Below are 16,146 nucleotides of genomic sequence, written 5' to 3'. Positions count from 1 at the left end.
ATTTTTTTCAGTTAAGAGATACTCTAAAACTCCTAAGAAACCTCACCTTTGTGATAAATATGGTAGTCTTTAAAATAAATATAATTAAATTCAACAAACATTTATCCAGAATATATTATCTCTGAGGTATTTACACTCTAGTTGAAGAGATAAGTAACACCTACAATAGAAAGCTATATATAGTATGCACTGTGAGAAAGTTACAAGGTACTGTGGGGTTCAGAAGAAAAAAAGGCATTTTACCTGCCGTACTGCATTAAAATTCTAACCAGACCTTTCTCATATTCCTCCAGTCTATCCTCCCCAATAATGGCAGAATGATCTTCTAAACACCAAATGTCCTTTTAAAAACTCTTCACAAAAAATTAAAAAAAACCTCTTCACAATAAGTAATAAAATAAAATAAAATAAAATAAAATAAAATAAAAACTCTTCACAAAGTACAATATACAGGCAATTCAAAAGCCTTACAAGGACAAAATAGGCAACAAATGAGTGAAAATGGTCCAGTGTAAGACAAAAAAGAATGATGGAAACTGCCAAAAAGAAGATAGCTCCTTATAAGTTTTAGCCAATTACTACTGTTTAGGAACATGAAAAACCAATACTGCTACAAGGTTCAATTTTCCAGAAGATGACAGAACTCTAGTCACTTAATGTGAAACATACCAATATTTAAATATTGGCAAAAAAATGCAAAATTGGGAGAAAAAAATACAACCCAAACAAAACACTGCTGCAGGCAAAGTCTGCGAACTCTGCCTTCAGAAATGGGTCTGACATTAATATTCCAATAGCTGGCTCCCGAATGTCTTCAAAACTGCAAAAATGATTGTCTTCCAATTTCAAAGGAAAAGTAAACAACTCTCTTAAAAAGTTTCTCTCTTAAAACATTAGCACCTGCTACCATTAGTTTGCTAGCAAGAGCTAGCAGATGACAAAACATAAGAAAAAGGAGAAAAGGAACATTTATTTGATAGCCACCTCAAAATTACTTAACCAGTTTTTGGCTGTTATTGTTTTATCAACAGTCATGTTTATGGGCACCATTTTATACTGCATACATGTTATATGGTCAAATTTTCTATTGCTAAAGATGTTTCTAGATCATATGATACAATCAAAAATATATATGTATTTGTTCTTTAACAAAGGGATACCATGAGACTCCAGAAAAACCACGAGCCTAATAAAATCTAAAATCTTTGGTACAGTAGCCTATAAGCTCCCAGGAAAAATCTGGCTCCTGTTTGCCACTATTTCACACCACTTCAAATTTCCTGCATATAGTATGCTCTTTCATTTCTTCAGGTTTTTTTTTTTTTTAAGACTTTATTTATTCATATGAGAGAGAGAGAGGCAGAGGGAAAAGCAGGCTCCATTACAAGGAGCCTGATGTGGGACTCGATCCCGGGACTCCAGGATCATGCCCTGGGCCAAACAAAGGCAGGCATTCAACCACTGAGCCACCCAGGCTTCCCCTCTTCAGGATTTTAGATGTATTTAAGGCTCTCACTATTCCCATTTGCTAGAATTGCTTAACATCATCTCTCCAGCCTTCCTTGAATTATCTTTTTTCCATCATGCTTCCTTAGCACCCTATATAGAACCCTATTATAAGGGACCCTGGGTGCCCCAGTCAGCTAAGTGTCTGCCTTCGGCTCAGGCCCTGATCCCAGGGTCCTGGGATGGAGCCCTGTCAGGCTCCCTGCTCAGCCAGAGTGTCTGCTTCTCACTCTGTTCCTCCTTCTATATGTGCTCTCTTCTGCTCTCTCTCAAACAAATTAAAAAATAAGAAAGAAAGAAAAAGAACCCTATTATAGAACTTACTTCCTATTTATGACATTTTTACACTTGATCCTAGCCAAAAGGCTGAGAAGCAATTACATTTTTATAAAGATCCATGATATACACATATAACTGAAACAAAATGAAATTACACTTTCACTTACCACACACAATACACTGAAATTTTCTATTCCTTTTTTTTTTTAATAGAAATGCTGATTACAGTTTACTACATTGGTTCTATCATCCACCTAAGAAATACTGCACTACAAATCCTTGCAGGCAGAACTCAATATACTCATTTTTATGCTCTAGTACAGACCATTTAGTAAGCAAATGTTTAAATAAATGAATAAATATAGCAACATCCTATACTAGAAAAGTCAGAGCAAGGCTTTGAGATCAAGCAGACCCATCAGCCAGCAATCTTATATAATCTCTGAGAAATGACTTAACCTCCTTGAGTCTCAAGGAGTTAATACCACTTACTTAACTCATTACAACAATAAAGTAGTAGCAATGCTAGAATAGGCATTCTATAAATTAGGCATCAAATGAGAGAAAATGGCCTGTAAATATTAGTTTCCGGTCCCTCTCTTCTATTTTTCCCTACTCCTTCCGGGAGGCAGATCAAGATGCAAGTGTCTCATCCTGGCAAATACCCATTTTTTAAAAACTTCAGGTCACAGTACATACAATATGCATTTTTTTCAAAGATTTATTTATTTTAGACAGAGACAGAGAGAGAAGCGTGGGGGAAGAGGCAGGAGAGCATCTTTAACCAGACTCCCCATGGAGCATGGATCCCATGCCGCTAGATCTCAGGACTTATAAGATCATGACTGGAGTCAAAATCACGAGCCTGAAGCTCAACGAACTGAGCCACCCAGGTGCCCTCGAATATGCATTTTTTTGTTTTTTTTTACGTCTAACAAACCTGGGTTCAAAGACGCGGCACTACATTTACAACTTCTCATTATCTTTCTTATCAATAAAAAAAAATACTTCCTGTAGGGTTGTTATGAGGAAAATATACTCTACATATTATATACTATGTGTCTAGTATAATTCCATGTCAGAATACAGTTAGGTACTCAATAAAAAGTACTGATTGCTATGATTATTAATAAATCTTCAATAAGCATAGAAGAGGTAGCATTCAAACTGAACTTTTAAGGATGGAGGAGCTAGACAAAGGCATGGGGCAAACAAAAGGAACAGGAAAACCTTAATGTACAAGAAATCATTTCTTTTTCTGTATTTCCTCTTTTAAGATAAACCACAAGAATAAGTTCATCAATTTTCTCAATTCTCTACCTCTACGGTTATGAATAAAACTCTGAAGTACTATATTAGCTCTGTGTCAAAATTTTAACTTAAATATTAAATTATGGGATCCCTGGGTGGCGCAGCGGTTTGGCACCTGCCTTTGGCCCAGGGCGCGATCCTGGAGACCCGGGATCGAGTCCCACGTCGGGCTCCCGGTGCATGGAGCCTGCTTCTCCCTCTGCCTGTGTCTCTGCCTCTCTCTCTCTCTTTGTGTGTGTCACTATCGTAGATAGCAATTTTGTTCCCTTAGTTATGACAAATGTACCATAGTAAAATAAGAAGTTAACAACGAAAATGAAATTAAAACTGAGTAAGGTATACTATCTTGCAACTTTTCTGTAAATGTAAAACTAATCTAAAAAAACTTATTTAAATAAAAAAAACAGAGTAAGGAAAATAAGGAATGAATCAAAATCCTCTGGAAGCAAATGTTGATAAACATTCTTTTGGTCTATGTTTGGTGATAAGACAAAGATAGCATACTTCTATAGTGGATAGTGGAAATAAAATTATTAATAAAAACAATACTGTAGGCATGTATTAGTCTATAGTATTAAATATGAAATTACATATGACCAAAGCAAACGCCCTCTCAATTTTAGTTTCTCTAAAGTATCATTCTTAGTCCTCAACATTTCATTTCACACTACAACATAAATTCGTAACGTTAGCTGTCACTTCTATATTGAATGGACCATCCCACATTTCTAATCTTTAGTCAGTTAAAAGCTATATTCCCCTTACTACCTCCAGCTCACCTTACACTCAACTAACTAAATTCACCATCTTCTTGATGATGTTCCTCCTCCAAACCTCCCTTTCATAGTTACTAATTTTTTCTTCAATAGATTTCTCCCCTTCCCATGCCTCTCCATCCCCACAGTTAATAACTAGTACTACATACTGCTATCAAAGAGCCTTCTTCAAATAAGGATTTTCATATTCCCAGGCTCAAATGACATCTTTTTTGGGGTGCTAAACCATATTTAAATTCAGAAGTGATACTTTCAAGACCATCCATAATTGGTTATGCTTTTGTACTCTTCACTTGTAAAGATCCTTCCACCCATCTTTCTGCCTTGTAAGTCCTGCCTTTCTTTTATTCAGAAAAAAATTAAATACTCACTAAGCACATCACATATACACAAGAAAATAAGATTCTTCTGGGTGGTCAAATACTTCATAATCTTCTTGGGGTGATCAAACCTAAAAAGATGACTAATGAAGAACACAGGCATTTGTTTCATTCAAAGCTTATCCTCAGTTCCCGTAACAGTGCCTGCCTCATAGAAGTGCTCAGAAAGTATTTATTAAGTGAAAACATGGCAGTACAGAATGCTACAGCCAAAAGAATTACATGATATTTGAGAAGGTAAAGAATTTTCAGTTGGACAGGTGAAGGCAGGTCTAAAACTCTATGATTCTAAGGCTCTCAGGGCAGCCAAGACTCAAGCCCGAGTACTTCTTCAGGGGTTAAGAGGACGTGAGCAGGTGCATTTCCAACAGAAAAATACTACACCAGCAAAGGTAAGAAGTAAATAGTTATACAACATCGAAGTAGTAAATAAAGAACAGTTCCTGAAGGTTAGTGGATGGTAAAACGGGAGAAGACAGGGACGAAAGTTTGAAAAGTCCTGAGAAGAAATTTGGTATTCATGCTTGACATAAAGGATGATACAATTCATGTTTGACATAAGAGTGATATAATTTTCAGGAAGATTAATCTAATAGGAGTAACATGGTTAGACTTGAGAAAGAATGAAGCCTCCCCTATCTAATCAAAACTCTAGATTCCTTCTTTTAAGCCTTACAGCACCCCCCTGAATTATACAATTTAACTCCTAACTATATCCTCTCACAGTATAAATTCTTATTTTCATGGATGTTAATCTAGTCTCTTCAACCAAAGAATAGGGATTCAAATCGTAGACCTCTGTTTCTTCCCTAAGAAATCAGCAAAGATTGGACCCTCAAAACTTTATTTTTGGAGGACTTCTTGCATTTGCGCAAAACCCAGTTACCAAAATGACAACAATCTAAAAAGCAACACACAATACATCCTCTGAGTAGCTAAACTACCATAAAAACAAGAGTAAGTCCTGTTTGGATGGCACTTTTTAAAGTTTCATTTGATAGTTGGATCCCATAACTAATAATGCCGTTACCTTACAGCATATGTTTTCAGTGCTTCCTGCTTTATATAAGTATTTCATCACCTTATTTACTTTTCTTTCTCAACTAAGCAACTAAGCATTGCTCTTAGTGGCCAGCACATACACTCATTTCTCAATCCCATTATCTTTTCTGTAATGAAGCCTCTCCAAATCTTTTTATCTATTAACTTCATTGATTGAGAACTGTTGTTATGGCATAACTAAATTCTAATAAACGGTGCTGCTATTAACTTCTCTACATAATTGTTTCAAACATTCTAAATGTTTCCTGTGGTTTAGCACCCTCCAAGTAAAACGGATTAAAAAAAAAATGTTACAGAAATAATTCAAATCCACCAAAGCATTTACAAAATGAAACATGCATTAGTATGCAGAGATTACACCTAAATTCTAAAATTTTCCAAGCTCTCCAAAAGCTTGGATTTTTAAAAAATCTTCAACCCTTTGACTCTTTGCTTTCATGTATGCTCAAAATTAAATTTCATTCCTTAAAATAAAATCTGTTCATGTTAACAGTCACATTAAACATGAATACTTTCCCAAAAATGAGTTTAAGAAAGTGCACACAAACCAAACTTTTTTTTTTTTATTTTAACCAAACAAGTATTTATTTCATCCCTCAACAAGTATTTTCAGTCATATCTTCTCAGGTCACAATTTTTATGGAAGAAGAAAAAAATAAGACTTCTATAATACTCAAAAAAAAAAAAAAAAGAAAAGAAAAGAAAAGAAATGCTCCAGAACGTGATGATTTCTTCTTGCGTTAGAACCTCTCACTGATGCTTCTGAAATACAAACGGCTTTTTTTTTTCCCCCAGAGTTGAGGAACTTCATAATGTACTACTGTCTTCCCCCACCACTCTTTAATGATACCTAACACTGCTGAGATTTTAGGGATGAATCATCAAAACAGCGGAGGAAGGCAAAAAACGTCCATATATACAAGGACAGCAAGGAAACAAATGCGGAGGGAACAGAGACAGACATGAACAAGTTCAGTTTTTTCCACTTCCTCATCTCAGAAAACACCAAAATAAGTGTGGATGCAAGGCTACAGCACGATTACAAACCCCTGGTACCCAGGAAGCCTCAGACCGAGTGGCGCTAGGGCAACTCTCACACTCGGCCGGCCACGTGGCTGTCACAACCAGAAGGAAGACAGGAGAAACCGCACTAACTAACCTGGAAACCAGTGACTGGCCGCCTCCTCCGCCCCGGAGTCGCGGCAGAAGAGGCACTGTGCCGTTTCTCTGCACGCTAAGACTTTTTTTTTTCCCCCCTTTCCTGTAAGGTAAAGTACAGAGGCTGCTGTAGAGAGACTTTCAAGCAGAAATCGGGTCCAAGAAGAGCCCGAGAGTGCACCCCCCACTGAAGTCGCTACGCTCACTCCAGCGACCGGAGGTGGGAACAGAGGCATTTTGCAAAGGTGGAGCTGCTGGAGCGTGGAGCGTGGAGGGTGGAGGTGGAGGGTGGAGGAGCGCGCACTCGGGCGGCTTTCCCCTGCCTCCCACCGGCCGCCGGGGTTTCAGACTCGCGGCTGCGGCTGCGGCGAGGCCAACTCCGCGGGCGGAGGGCCTCGCACACGCCCCCACGCCCTCTCACCTCGCCCCAGACAGAAGACCGAAGGGCAGAGGTACCCACACGGGCCCCAGCGGCGGCGAACAGGAAGTGGCCGTCCTGCAGCGCAGAAAAACCCTAACTCCCCCCGCCCGCCCCGACGGCCGCCCGCGGGGGGAGGGGGAGGGGGAGGGGCCGGGGGCCGGGCGCCCCCCCACATCCGGGACCCGCCCCTGTGCCCCGAGCCCCGCGGCCCCGCAGCCCGGGGGGCTGCAAGTTGCCTGCGCGCAGCGCCCGTCCGGCGCCTCCGCGGGCGCGCCTCGGCCGGGCCCAGCCGGGCCGCCCTCCACGCCCGGCACGTCGCGCTCCGCTCGGCGGTGGAGGTGGAGGTGGAGGTGGAGGTGGGGGCGGGGGCGCCGCACACGCTCCCGAGGGGCTCCGGGCACTGCCTCCAACTGCAGCCTGGCCCCGAGCGGAGCCTCGCCGGGCCGCCGGCACCCGCTCCCGGGCAGTCCCTGCCGCTCACCAACAACTCCTAACTCCTCGCGGGGCCGCCCCCCCACGCCCGGAGCCCACACGGGACCCAAGCCGCGCGCAGGGGACAGCGCGCCCCCCTCCCCTCCCCGCCCCGCCCCGCGCCGGCGCCAGTTCCTCACAGGACAAAAATGTCCGGGCGCGTCACGGGACAGCCGCCTCCGCGCCCCACGCCGGGCGCCGGCCGCACGCGCTGCCTCCGCCCCGGGAGCCGCGGCGCGGGCCGGGGCGGGGAGCGCGGACGCCCGGCGGCGCCGGCCCAGCAGGGCGCCACTCCGCACGGGACTCACCGTCTGCTCGGCCGCCGCGGCGGGGAGGCGAGGGACGGGCAGGGGAGGACACAATATGGCAGAGCCCCGCAGCTGCTCCCGGCGGCTTCCAGCAGCCGCCTCCGGGAAGACGCGGCAAAGAGCAGGCAGCGGCAGCTGCGGTGGCGGCCGCGGCAGCACCACATCCCCCTCCCGCTCGCTTCCTCCCCCTCCCGGCACCCTCCCCCGCTGCCATGGCAACGCGGCGCCGAGGAGCTTAGCCCCGCCCCTCCCCCGCGGTCCCCGCCCCCCGCGGCCCCTCGGGAGGGGGCTCGGTCCGCCCCTCGGTGTCCCCGCCCACCTCCTACCTAAGGGCCGGCCCGGGACCTCGCAGGCGGCTCCGGACGGCTGGTGAGGAAGGAAGGGAGATGCGGTGTCCGGAAGGGCGGGGTTCGCACGGAAGGCAGGGCGGAGGCGCTGTGTGGGCCCGGGCCGGGTTCGGGCTGAGGAGAGGCCGGGAAGGCGGGAAAAATGGAAAGGCCTCGCCTGTCCCGGAAGGGCCTATAGGAGCGCGGCGGGGCGCGGCGCGGCCGCTGAGTGGCCGGGGAGGCCCGGGGGCGGGGCTAGGGCGGCCTCCCCGGCGGCGCGGCCGGCGCGTCCTGGCGCGGGGACTGCGGCGGAGCCCCTCGACAGCCCGAGCTCCTGTGGGGCTCCCCGGGAGCTTTCCGCCATTGCCCAGGCTTTGAGAGCGCTGTCGAAACGGTAAAGCGTGAATGTGAACTTCATATTGCACTCGCTTGACTGAAATTTTAAGTGGAAACTGAGCTTAGCGTGTTTGTGGTAAAAAAAAAAAAAAAAAAAAAGACTTTGGAATCAGACCCAAAATTTAATAAGCATCGCATTTCCTGAGGCCTCACTAAGTGCTAGGGACCGAGCTAAATTCTTTACGTGCATTGTAATAACCATGATAAAACACAGGAGTGTCCAATTATATCAGAATTTCAGGTAAAAAAATTTTTTTTTCAGGTAAACGTAGAATATTTTTTTTAATATAAGAATGTTCCATTTGGAGATACACTGCCTGTTTTTTTTTTTTTCTTTTTTGCTAAATCTGCAAACCCTACCCTAACTCTTACAAATTCCCACTTTACAGATAAGGAAACCGAGGCTTAGGAAATTAACCTGACAAATACAAGGTAAGTGGCAGAACTAAGGCTCTATTTTACAAAAATTATGATTCTGATCACTAAATTTCTGAGTATCTATATTATCCACATCTTCAAAAACTAGAGTAATGATCCCTGTCACTAATGTGCTGAATGGATGGAGAGAAAAGGTATGTGAAAGAGACTTGCATCGTGGCTGGTGTCATAGGAGGCTCACTTTCTTCCCGAACAGTGAATGTTAACTGAATATTTACTGTGTGCCAGGCCATGAGTATAAAGTGAGCTGATTATGAAACGAGCTGCCTACTGACAATAAAACAAGTCAAGCTGTGGGGATGACAGAGACATAGAAGAATTCTTGGCATCAGAATGTATAAAAACAAAAATGGAAGTGTTCAGCCCTCATTCCACGGAGGAAAATGTTGTGTCTATATGATTTGTCCAAAATCAGCTACTAGTTCCATTTATTTCTCATTACACCGTCCTGAAAGTCCTCATGACTGCATTTGGAGTAAGAGGCCACCAGGCAAAGATACAGTAAGCTTCAATTAAAACAAGAGTTGCTTCATTTTCTCCCTTCAGAGCAATCACTGTTACCCCCTCATGTGGACAAGTTGAAGGACGTTCCTAGAGGAAGAATATAGTAGAATTACTAGTTTTCAGAACTACTAGAATATAGTAGTTAATTTTCTTTTTTTTTTTTTTTTACCACAAACACGCTAGAGAGAAAGGAAGACTGACAGGAGGTGGCTTGTGAAGAGCCACAGCCTCTTCCTACCTTGATCTTGCTTTATCTCTAGTGGCCATGGTGATCACTAGTATAATATAGGACTTCCTCTCCCTACAGGTTACTGTAATAGTATTTGATATATTGAACTTTAATTTCTATTTTTCCTTCTAATCAGTTTTAAACTCAGGTCACCAAACAGTCCTCCTCAACTCTAGAAGAATCCCAGAATTTGAAATCTGGAATGAATATATACTTTAAAGATAGGTCATCTAGGAGCCCAGTTTATTATGGATGCAAAGACAAATCCAGAACAGTCACGTAACTTGTCCAAGGTCAAATAATGAATGTACTGCATTAGCATCCACTAAGATCTCTCTGCTGGGCCTCTCTACTGAGTAGAGAGGCTGGGAACATTTAAATAATCTCTGTGAATAAGGCTGAGGTCTCTTAGGAAATCTGTCACACTTAGTTTAGAGTCCAGGGACACTTGTATACTTAAAGGCTATTTTAGAGGACTTTGAACGCCTATCAAGGAAAAGCTCTGATTAAAACTAATGATGATTCAGAGTGAGTAGCTTTCCCCAGGAGTTTACAAGAGTAAAAAGCCTGAAAACAGAGCTAAACTCTTTAGGAAAAAGAGGATCCTGGCATTTAAGATCTCTTGTGAAGTTTGTATTCTTCATTCTCCAAAATACTTTAAAGGAACATATTCACTCATAAACTTTACCGGAAGACAAATGTGTTAGAAAATATATTGTTTGAAATGCCTTTGTATTTAGGCTGAAAAGTGATAGGAATGCAAATATACATGTTTTCAGTTCAACGTATTTATCACTCTATTGCGTATATTTAACAAAGACTCTTTGATCATAGCTTGGTGATTCTAAAAACAACCAGTTTGCCAATACGGAAATGTAGGCTTCAAGCCCCTTGAGGTCAATGACCATATCTTTTTCATTCTTACAGTTTAATTTCTTGGAACAGTTTTCAGGACAAAGGTGATGGTGAATAATATACGTTGATAAAAGAAGTAACTTTTCTCAAATTACAAGATACCAGGACTAAGATAATAACGATCCTAAGTACTGGTATGCCAGTTGGGCTAAAAAGTTAGAATTGTGAATGAGAGTCTAAATTTTTTTTCCTTTGAGGATCTTTTTCAGTGTCTTTCCTAAGAGTAACTACCTAAGAGTACTTCATAATACCTATATTTCCTAAGATAATTTCCTAAGATAAATTCCTAAGATAAATTTCCTAAGATAAATTCCTAAGATAATTTCCTAAGATAATATTTCCTAAGAGTACTTCATAATACCTATATTTCCATAGGCCCTGTTATTGGCAGTAATTTAGACCAATTCTCCTACTAAGGATACTAAAAAACCTTAACAATTTTAAAAATCAGGTATTAAAAAAAAATCAGGTATTAGAGAGCTAACAAGATAGAAATTACAGTCCATAATTTGAGGGTTGATGGAAACCCAGAGAATCCACTTATCCATTCCATAGAAGGTTGCTGAACAGGAATAGGGGTTAGTGATTAGAGCACAGGATGTGCAAAGGGAGAAGGAGGATGACTTGGTTGAAGCCCCCTTGCTTTGGACAAGAAATCCGAATGGTTATATCCTAGAAGTAAAGGAGTGACATCTTAGTTTCATATCATCTCAACCCTGAGATTGGATTAGGGGAATTCCTTTAGCCTAATGCCCCCAAGCCTTTGGCAGAAGCAAAGGGAAGTTTTCTCTGAAGTAAAGTAATATTCTAGGCCTCAAATCATTTGTACAGTTTTGCAAAAACTATGTCTAGTACGCAGTGAAAAATAATGTCACCCAAAGAAACAAGCAAAAGAACCAACCGAAACTACAAAGAACAAAAACAGAGCAAAAGGGATTCAGATTGTGAAATTATTAGACACAGATTTGAAAATAACAATGCTTTCTATGTATAAATAAAGAAAACATGAGGTTAAAAATTTAGGCAGATAACTAGAAATTTGAAAAAAAAGAATCATGAAAATTTTAGGACCAAAGAATTCACTAATGAAAATGACTCAGTGTTGGGTGTAACAGCATATTAGACACAGATGAAGATAGAATTTGTGAACTAGAGGATAAGTGAGAAGAAACTGTCCAGAATGAAGCATAGGAAAAAGGGTGGAAAATACAGAGCACAGGGAAAGCGCATAAAGATATAGTGATAAAGTTTAATATGCACATAGTTGGAATTCTGGAAACATTGGACAGAAATAATATTTGAATTAATAAATCCCCAGCAGGATATATACATACATATTTTTTAATCCATACAGTTGACACATAGCTAGATCATGAAAAAAATGGTAAAACCCAAAGACAAAGAGAAAAATAGTAGTAGAAGAGTTAGAAAAAAATAGAATTTGATTTTTAAAGAAACAATAGTTGGACTTAAAACTGACTTTTTAATAGAATAGTCTGAAGCCAGAAAATGATGGCATAATAACTTTAAAAGACTGAAAGCAAATGTTTAAGAATGAAAGAGAAATTAAGAAATTTTCAAAAAAATTAAATACAGTGTTTGTCACCAGCAGATTCCCACTAGCATTCTTTAGGCAGAAGGAAAATGATCCCAGTTGTAATAATGTCAAAGAAACTTGAGACAATTAAGATCAGTTAAAATGATCTTGAATCATTAATATAAATGAATATTGGTAGTGAGTATATAAATATAAATGAATATATATATAAATGAATATTGGTAGTGAGTATATAACCCAATAATAGCAATGTCTTTCATATTTAAAAATATACAACAATGGTATATAAGTTAGGAGAAAGTAAATGGAATCAAGTGTTCTAAAATCTATTTATTGTCTAAGAGGACGGAAAAAAAGTTGCAATTAATAGTACACTCTGATAAGTCAAGAATGCATTTTATAATCTCTAAAATAATCACTAAGAGAGGTGTGCCTGGGTGGCTCAATCAGTTTAGCATCTGCCTTCAGCTCAGGTCATGATCCTGTGGTCCTGGGATCCAGCCCAGCATCCAGTTCCCTGCTGGGGGAAGTCAGTGCGGAGTCTGCTTCTCCCTCTCCCTCTGCCTCTCCTCCTGCTCATGCTTTCTCTCATTCACTCTCTCAGGTAAATAAAATCTTAAAAAAAAAAAAAATCACTATGAGAATAGTAAAAGACAGAACAAAAACAAAAAGGTTTTGTTTTTTTGTTTTTTTTGTTTGTTTTTTGTTTTTTTTTTCTGAGAGAGAGAGAGAGAAAGAGAGAGCAAGTGGAGGAAGAGGCAGCAGGAGAGGGAGAGAATCTCAAGCAGATTCTGAGCTGAGCAGGGAGCCAGACACAGGGCTTGTTCTCACAACCCTGAGATCATGACCTAAGCTGAAACTGCTAGTCAGATGCTTAACTGACTGAGCCACCCAGTTGCCCCAAGGCTACGGTTATTAGTTAAGGTTTTCCAGAGGAATAGAACTAACAGGGACACACACACACACACACACACACACACACACACAGAGATTTTTTTTAAGGAATTGGCTCAAGTGGTTGTGAAGGTGTGGTAAGTTCAAAATCTGTAGGATAGGCTGGCAGGTTTACCCAGGGAAGAGTTGTAATTCAAGATCAAAGGCCGTCTGCTGGTAGAATTATTTCTTGCTCAGGAAGTCTTTCTTCTATTAAGACCTTCAACTGATTGAATTAGGCCCACTCACATTATGGAGGGTCATCTGCTTTACGCAAAGTCCACCAATTAAACTATACATTTCATCCAAAAGCACCTCCACAGAAATGTCTAGAATAATGTTTGAACAAATATCTGGACTCTGTGGTATAGCCAAGTGGACACATAAAATTAACCATCACACTATGCAATTTCCAATCTGTAAGGGGGAAAAAAGGAATGGAGTAATCAAAAGTAATCAATCTAGAGGTGCCTGGGTGGCTCAGTTGGTTAAGTATCCAACTTGATTTTGGCTCAGATCATGATCTCAGATTCCTGAGATGGAACCCTGTGTCAGTTTCCATGCTCCGCACAGAATTTGCTTGAGATTCTCTCCCCTTGCCCTTCTACCCACATGAGCTCACTCTTCCTCTCGCTCTCCCTCAAATAATAAAATCTTTAAAAAAAAAAAAAAGTAATCAGTCTAAACGCAAAATAGGAAAAATATGAGGACATACAACAGGTAAGACAAATAGAAAGTACTTCATCAAATGATAGATTTAAACCCAAATATATCACTAATTACATTAAATGAAAACAGATCCTAATTTAATGAAAAAGATTGTTTTGGTTATCTATTGCTATTTAACAGTCTACTCTCATTAATAACTTTAAACTACAACCATTTTATTGTATTTCATGATTCTATGGGTCAGGAATTTGGATAGGACACAAAATTGGATAGATGAACCATTCATCTCATCTCTGGGTGATGTCTGCTAGGGCTGAAACATCCCAGATGGCTGCTTCACTTCTCATGTCTGGCACCTCAGCTATAGGATAGCTCCAATGGCTAGAGGTTAGCTGGACCAGCTTCACTGAGATCATATGTATGTGGCCTTGGTTCTCACTATTGATTGAGTTCTTTGGTTTTTTTGTAAATAGTTCCATGACTTCTTCCTTGCCGCTTGACCCCTCCACATAATCTCTAGGGGAATAGGCAGACGTCTTACACACTAGTTCAAGGCTTCCAGAAGGATTAGGACTGAAACTAGCATATGGTCACTTCTGCTACATTCTGTTGGATAAAACAAATTACAGGCCCATTCCGGAGTCAAGGGGAGGGAAATACAGAAGGGTGTAAAATTAGTAGGTATGATAAATCTGGGACCACCAATTCATATAACCAGCTAGCATAGATTGTCATACTGGACAAAAAAATACAAACCCAACTACATGCTGTTTACAAGGGATATATCTAGAACATTAAAATGCAGGAAGGTTGAAATAAAAGAGATGGAAAAAACTAAACCATGCAATATATTAATATTGGAGTAAGTAAATTCTAACACAAAAAGCACTGCTAGAGACGAAGAGAAACTCTTCATAATGATAAAGATTTAGTTTGCCAGATTTTTTTTTAAAGATTTTATTTATTTATTCATGAGAGACCCAGAGAGAGAGGCAGAGACACAGGCAGAGGGAGAAGCAGGCTTCTCGCAGGGAACCCAATGTGGAACTTGATTCCAGGACCCCAGGATCACAACCTGAGCCAAGGGCAGATGCTCAACCACTGAGCCACCCAGGTGTCCCTAGTTTGCCAGATTAAAAAAAAAATCTAAGTTGTATTCCCCTAATAACATAACCTCATAGCACATAGAGCAAAAGTTACAGAAGTGTGAGGAGGAATAGAAAGATCAACAATTTTAGCGGGAGATGTTAACATATTCTGCTACTGATAAAATAGGCAGACAAAATATTCAGTGAGAACATAGGTTTGAACAACACTATTAGCAAAGTTGATTATAAAGGCATATTGAGTACATTTCTATAGTCTTTTACATATGAATAAATTTATCAATTTGTATTATTTCTGTTTTGGCTCATGAAGCTGGAAGGGACATCTGAGGATCCTGAGCCTTCAAGGTGGTTAGAACCTATCCTATGTTACAGATATATTTACCACTGTGTAACTTTACCTCTATGTTAAGTTCTTACCATATACCAAACCCTGTACATAGCACAGAGAAAAAAGTTACAGTTATAACTACAGACAAGCAAATCAGAAAGTATAATGTGGCATTATAAGTGCAATGATAGAGCTTTACATAAGGCGTAGTGGGAACCAAGTCCTAATTCAGCCACAGGAGATAATGTCTGAGCAAAGTTTGCAGAAAGAAAAGAATATGGAGTAGAAGTGGCAATGTGGGGGTGGGGAATGGAACCATACCTAGCAAAGCCTCAGCTAGGTGAGAGCATGACTGTTCAAGTCAGAGTACTATCAGTCATTTGGAATGTCTGGAGTATAAAAGGTTGCTCGAGTTAGGGGTTATCTGGTTGCAAGAAACAGAAACTCATGCCAGCTGGCTAAAGTAAAGGAGGAACGAATATAAAAATAGGCAAGGATTATGTGAGACAGAACTGTGGGAAGCATAGCCAGCATTACAAGAGCCCTCCTTCCCCGCTTTCCCTCCCTCATCTTCTGATCTCTGATCTGAGCTTTTCTTTGTATGTCTGCTTCCTTTCCTCTGCAAACGGGCTTCTCTGCTTACTTGTCTACCTGCGTGATACTATGGCAGTCCCACATAGTGGCCCCCACACTGCGCCTCTGGCCTCGACCCAGTTTGCCCAACTTTCTTGCTTAGCAACCCACACTTATTACTTAACTCAGTTTCCCAGTCCCAACTCCAAATTCCCAGGAGCCATAATCTGACTGTTCCAGTTTCAACATGCATGTAGATCAGGGGTCAGCAAACTTACGGCCTTGGGAGTCAGACGGGGGTTGGCAAATCTGGCCTGCCTTCTGCTTTTGTAAATAAAGTTTTAATGGAACACAGCCACACACATTCATTTACATGTTGTCTTTGGCTGCTTTGATGTCACAAGCAAGAGTTGAGTAGTTGCAACAGAGAACCTATGGATCACAGAGCTGAAAATATTTACTCTCTAGACCTTCACAGAAAAGGACTGCTGATCCC

At 41.2% G+C, this 16,146-nt stretch overlaps 1 protein-coding gene and 1 long non-coding RNA gene across 10 annotated transcripts in view; one reads left to right on the top strand and one right to left on the bottom strand.

Moving 5' to 3' along the window:
• The window catches only part of FOXN2 (forkhead box N2), a 63,528-nt gene extending 55,383 nt beyond the window's left edge, over positions 1-8,145 (bottom strand). For 4 of the 7 annotated variants that reach the window (XM_055328312.1, XM_055328314.1, XM_055328313.1 and 1 more), the window contains exon 1: positions 7,673-7,825. The gene's annotated coding sequence lies outside the window, so the exon portion shown is untranslated. Of the gene's footprint in view, positions 1-6,473; positions 6,867-6,893; positions 6,943-7,672; positions 7,826-7,998 lie in introns of those variants that run through there. The other 3 variants (XM_055328315.1, XM_055328317.1, XM_055328318.1) reach the window with 3 other exon arrangements.
• A 139-nt stretch (positions 8,146-8,284) lies between these two features.
• The window catches only part of LOC129511524 (uncharacterized), a 62,620-nt gene continuing 54,758 nt past the window's right edge, over positions 8,285-16,146 (top strand). For all 3 annotated transcript variants that reach the window (XR_008664854.1, XR_008664852.1, XR_008664853.1), the window contains exons 1-2: positions 8,285-8,392; positions 8,784-8,826. This is a non-coding gene — a long non-coding RNA (uncharacterized LOC129511524). The remainder of the gene's footprint in view (positions 8,393-8,783; positions 8,827-16,146) is intronic.

This window comes from Nyctereutes procyonoides, unplaced genomic scaffold, assembly GCF_905146905.1.
Source record: "Nyctereutes procyonoides isolate TBG_1078 unplaced genomic scaffold, NYPRO_anot_genome, whole genome shotgun sequence".
Taxonomy (NCBI): Eukaryota; Metazoa; Chordata; class Mammalia; order Carnivora; family Canidae; genus Nyctereutes; species Nyctereutes procyonoides.
The sequence above is the reverse complement of the archived record's forward strand: the minus strand, read 5'-3'. Positions and strand labels throughout refer to the sequence as shown.